Raw genomic sequence first — 5886 nt, 5'->3', positions numbered from 1 at the left:
AAAAAAAAAAAAAAAAATGTGCGGTCAGTCCAAACTGGGACATGCTGAGAAGATCACAAGCTGGCGCAAATGGCTGCAGCTGAGGTGCACAGATGGCAGGAGAGGAGACCAGAACGAAGACAGTCTGAAGACAGACTGTGAAGGGATGGACGCCCATGGCACATCCAAAACCCTGGGCTTTGTTCTAGAAAGTTGAGGAGCTACTGCAAAATGCTCAGAGACATGGTTCCCGCCCAAGGAGGTCAAGTCCAAGGGGTAAGTTTGAAAGCAGAGAACACTCTGCCAGAATGCTCTAGGGTGCAGCGGAAGGTTAGACGCATTCCACAGAGGAAATCGGGCTTGCCTGTAGCCTTCAAGTTAGGAGTTTGCTAACTGGGAAGTAAATGAGGATGAAGAGCGATCTGCAAGGCTGAAACAGGATACAGAGGGTGTGCTGAGAGGCCTGCAGCTCACGAAGCGAGACTGGAGAAAATCCATGGGGTGAGATAGGGCAAGAGAGGAAGCCAGTGAGGGCAGCAGCAAGGTAGGACAGCAGCCACGGCCTGCCTTCCTGCAGGGCAGATGTGGCATGGGATACAAGTGAGGCCTCGCCCGCACCTGATGGATGACAGAAAAGGGTGATGTCTGACTGCTGCCTTAAGTAACAACTAAGAGCTGGCCACGCAAGCCAAGCAGCAGGATGGCAAACAGACAAAGAAGTCCGAGCGAAGGCAGAGAAGCCAGCAGTGGGGCAGAGGCAGCAGGGCCCACAGGTGCAAAGTGCTGGGTGTGGGTCACCTCTTATTATCGAACACAGCTTGGATCTCACCCTGAGACCCAGAGATGTCCATGCCAGCAGGACTGCGGTAAGAGACAGAAGTGAAGAACCGTGTCTGGTAGTGCGAGCGGGTAGCAGTTCTCCCTTATGCAGCCCCTTCCCCTTTCCGGTGGCCACAGTGTTCCCATGAAATCCCATGACTGAAAACCACTGATGGACCAAGGAGGAGTCATTAACTACTGTCGCTTTAGAAAGATTACTCTTCCCTGGAGGGAGATGACAAGAGAACAGAAGCAGAAATGGCCAACCCTAAGGGAACATTCAACTTGAGGGGGAGACTAGGGTGGAAGCTGACAGGAGCCATGTGGAAGGCAGACAATGCAGAGACTAAAGGAAAGGAACCCAGGTAATTGGGGTTTTCTAGAAATCCCTGGCTGATGAACAGTTATGAGCAGGGAGACTTGGGAGGACAAAGCAAGGGCAGCAGCCATGGGAGGTGCAGAGCAGGCCCTGTACCAGCTCCGCCTATCACAGAGTCGGGAGGGTGGGTCTATGACCCATGTCCCCTCCCTCCATTTTTAAAGGGATGACACACTGAAGCAAGGGTAGGTTAAGTAATCTCCCTAGGCACAAAGCAGTGAGTGGCAAGAGTCAGGAGTCAGGCACAGGAATGCTGGCTACTGAATCTATATGCCTAACAATTCTGCCAGGAACCCCACCCCCAACCGCCGCCCCTCAACCCCTCTGGCAAGCTGCTTGGGAAGACCACTGGAGACAGAAACAACCAGACGGTAGTGTTCAAAAGACAATGAGGGGACTTGGTGTGGGGAGAGGTGGGGACAACCTACATCAGGAGCAATCACAGAAATGGAGGGGATCACCCACATGACAATGTGTGAGCACTGTGTGAGCAAAGGCACTCAGGACAGAGCTCTGAGAAAAGAGTGAAACCTCAAGGCAGCAAAGGCAGCTGGTCGCTTCACCTAATGCCAGAGGCAGGGACCCTGCGGGGTCATTTCAGGGAAGCAAAGGGTATCAAATGGGTAGGACATGCAACCAAGGCCCTGAACTTGCTCTAAGGATGAAACCAACGGTGGTCTTCCCACTTATAGCGGGAACAAGAGGCAGGAGCTGGGTGGCAGAAGTCCACACATGGCCTAAGATGTGGCTCCAGCCCTAGCCTTCCCACCCCTCAGGAAGAGATGTCTCCTTCCCTGCCTTTGACAAACATCCCTCTCCTCAGCTCACGGGGCACTCAAAGCTGCTCTTATGTCCTACCTCACTTTCAGATAGCTTTATTAGGGAATAACCTACGCATATAACACAAGGAGTTTTGAAAAACATAACCACACACATAATCCATCAGAATAATCAAGACAGACAGCAACGCTACTTCTCCAGAAAGCTCCATGGAGCCTTTTACAGCTGGGCTCTTTCTGTAACGCACCCCGCTTCCGGCCAGGCAACACGGATACACGCTTTTGCCTCTTCTAGACTTTCACACAAATAGACCAGACCACATGCCAGTCCTGAGTCTGCCTTTCTCACTCAGCACAGTGCTCAGATCTGTCCATGGTCTGAGTATCCATAACTCATTCTGTTGTAATGCCCAGCAGACTCCAGTATGGACAGACCTCAAGTCTCTTATTCGCTGGTTGTTTCCAGGGTTGGGCTACTCTTTTGCTGAACACATACTGCCCTGCCTCTTGAGCAGAATCCTGCAAGGGTTGCTGGACTGCCTGGCCCTTGACCAACGTCTAACTGTGCTGAGCCACCAGCTCCTTCTCGCTCAGCATGTCACTTAGTATTTTGATCTTCTTAGTTTTGGTATTCTCGGCACGGAAGAGCATCTTCCCTGTAGTCAGCTATACAATCTTCTGCCCCCTAAAAACTGAGTTGCTTTTCTTCTTAAGTTGTAAGAGGTTTGTTTCTTTATATACTTTGGGTATAAGCCCTTTATCAGATGCATAGTATATAAATACATATACATACATATATATATACACACACAATATGTATATCATTTTAGGAATTTTTTTTCCTTGAGATATGGTCTCACTACGTAATTCTGGCTATCCTGGAACTTACTTTGTAGATCAGGCTGACACAGAACTCTGAGAGACCTGCCCACCTCTGCTCTCAAACATTGGAATACACTACCACAACTAACTTAATTTTAAAATTTGATTAAGTGTGATGAATTTGCTAAACTCTAAAAGAATGGTTTGTACTTTTTATGTCTCATCTTTAAAAAAACAAACTCTAACCCCCAGCCCCAAAGCTGTTCTCCTCTGGATTCTCCTGTAAGCATTGTATTTCTCCCTCTTGTGTTTAGGTCTATGATCCGCTTGCGCTGATGTGTGGACTCTGAAGCAAGAGCCAAGGTCTGCCTGTTCTGCGGGTGGAGGAATATAGGCAGTTAACTGCTCTAGCACTAAAAGACTATCACTTTCCCAAGAATGTTCTTCTTGCCCTGGCTGAAATGCATTGACTACATATGCACAAGTCTATTCTTGGTTCCCAGCCCACTGACCTGTGAACGCTCTGTACACTAATCCTCCACTGGCCTGACTCCGCTGTACAGTAAACCTGCAATCAGGCAGGGTCCTCTAAGTTCTGCTTTCTTTGTCATGGCTTTGAATTATTTTGGCTTCTTTGTTATTTCCATGCAAATTGTATCATCAACCACTGGTACTAGTAAACAATGAATAAACTCTGATTAATACCGTACTACATGTGTTCATGACTTCAGGGTCTTATAGTGGCCACAGCTCTCAATTTCCAAGGAGATGATCACCCTGCTTTGGTCTGCCTTTTAACAAAAGTTTACACTTTCATTTTATAGATCTTATGTGCATATGATAACCACCCCCCTTCTCTTGCTCAGTTGACCAGATGGGCTCAATCTTCTTCTAGGCTCAATCTTCTTGAGATAGAAGTTCAGGTGTGTGCCACTGTGCCCAGCCAGTAATGGCCTCGCTGAACCCACTTACTAAGTGTAGTACACTTTTTGTAGATTCATTAGAATTTTTAAAACGTTTACTTTTATTTTTTGTTCACGAGTGGTTTGCCTGTCTGTGTGTCAAGTGCACCTATCCGTGTAGAGTCCGTGGATCCCAGAACTGGAGTTACAGCCGATTGTGAGCTACTATGTGGGTCCTGGGAGTGACACCTCTGGGTACCCAGGCTTTCTCACCTCTGAGCCAGTGCCAAGAGCAAAGGACTTAATAGAATTAAAAAACAGGTTCACATTTAAAATTCAGTTTGAATTTTAAATTTTTAAAAAAATATGTATTTATTTATTATAGGAAAATACACTGTAGCTATCTTCAAACACACCAGAGGGCATCAGATCTCATTACCAATGGTTGTGAGCTACAATGGGGTTGCAAGCCACCATGTGGTTGCTGGGATTTGACTCAGGACTTTGGAAGAGCAGTCAGTGCTCTTAACCACTGAGCTATCCATCTCTCCAGCCCTGAATTTTAAAATTTCTTTCTCTTGACAGTGCACTGGCTAGGACGATACTGAATCACTGTAAGAACGGATTTTTTTTTTAAAAGAGCATCTAGGAACTGTACAAAAAGACGGGTCTCATCAAGGCACACACTTACCACCTCACAACACTCTTTGTGACCTCCCCTTTCTTTTCCCAAATAGTCCCACTCTATTTCCATGCCCCCACCCCCATCTCTCAAGTCTAGAGTCTCTGTGTGGTTTGTTTTAACAGTGGGATCTCCAACTGTATCTGCTTTCTCGAAAGTGACATGAACTGGTCAGCACCCTTAGCCATTAGAGCAATGCAAATGCAAATGGTACCGATATTCTACCCTGGCACAACCAGCGTGACTGTCGTCAGGAAGAGAAATAAATGCTGGCAAGGCAGAGAGGGAGGAGCCCCGAGGGATGACAAAACAGCTCTGTATGTGTAGACACGCAGCATGCCTTTGCTGGCGGACACTTAGGCTGACCCCGGCACTTGGCCGCTCTGAATGGTCCTGTGATAGCCAGGGGTGCAGGCATCCCTATGGCATGCTGACTTCTGATTCCATAGCTCATATGCTCAGGTGTAATGCAGCTGGATGATAACCTGGCAGTTCTATCTGTAGTTTTTCAGGCACATCCACACGGACTTCCCCAGTGGGTGAAGTAATCTCCGTGGCTACCAACAGAGCATATGGAATGCACACCTTGGAAACGTGGCGAGATCTGGGCTGATGGCAACTGTGTCTCCCCCTCCCGGGAGAAGCCTTTTATGACCACGGTGACTGTGCTCCCACTCTCTCCTGAATGACTCACTCTTAGGCCCTAAGTTTAGAGAGTATTCTCCTGAGCAAGGCGAGGATGGTGGTTGGGAGAAGCTTCAAGAAGACCACATCGCGTGTGGGAATGCCAAATTTGAGATGCCCAATTGTTAGGCAAGCAGAGAGTTCAAGGACACAGCTGATGAGTCTGGGTTTAAGGCAGGCACATACATATGGGAATTGTAAATATACCACCTGAATTTAACCTCATGGCGATAGACGAGAAAAGGCCGAGACAAGAAATAAGTGGACATTAAGGGGAGAGGATGGTTGTATACTCTAGAACTCAGGCACTTAGATGCAGGTCCCAAACGCAAGCCTGACTGAACATTCGTTGTTAAATATCCATCAGATCTTCCATTCCCACACATGGCCTTCCTGTATTTGGCAGAAGCAAAGAGATGCTTTACTCTTAACAAACGGTGGACCAGAGAGACTGGTGTGTGCATGTGCATAAGCTCCTGAAAAGACCACAGCTTGGGAGCCTCTGGCTGCACCTGTCTCATGGACTCAGAGAGCACCATCACCCTGCTTAGGGATCCAGGAAATTGAGCAGCACTAGGATGAGTGGGTCTACAGAACTGACCTCAGAGAGCACAGATATGAGTGGGTCTACAGACTGACCTCAGAGGGCACAGAGATGAGTGGGTCTACAGAACTGACCTCAGAGGGCACAGATATGAGTGGGTCTACAGAACTGACCTCAGAGGGCACAGATATGAGTGGGTCTACAGAACTGACCTCAGAGAGTATAAAGATGAGTGGGTCTACAGAACTGACCTCAGAGAGCACAGAGATGAGTGGGTCTACAGAACTGACCTCAGA

At 47.9% G+C, this 5886-nt stretch overlaps 1 protein-coding gene and 1 long non-coding RNA gene across 4 annotated transcripts in view; one reads left to right on the top strand and one right to left on the bottom strand.

The window, feature by feature from the left end:
- The window catches only part of Dym (dymeclin), a 265175-nt gene that overhangs the window by 97299 nt on the left and 161990 nt on the right, over positions 1-5886 (bottom strand). The gene's annotated exons all lie outside the window — the stretch shown is intronic.
- On the top strand, positions 1477-3482 carry LOC116087360. Its single transcript, XR_004117393.1, has 2 exons — positions 1477-1548; positions 3093-3482. It is a non-coding gene; the product is annotated as an uncharacterized LOC116087360 (long non-coding RNA).

Source organism: Mastomys coucha, unplaced genomic scaffold (genome assembly GCF_008632895.1).
Source record: "Mastomys coucha isolate ucsf_1 unplaced genomic scaffold, UCSF_Mcou_1 pScaffold13, whole genome shotgun sequence".
Taxonomy (NCBI): Eukaryota; Metazoa; Chordata; class Mammalia; order Rodentia; family Muridae; genus Mastomys; species Mastomys coucha.
This window is presented reverse-complemented; position numbering and strand designations above follow the sequence as displayed.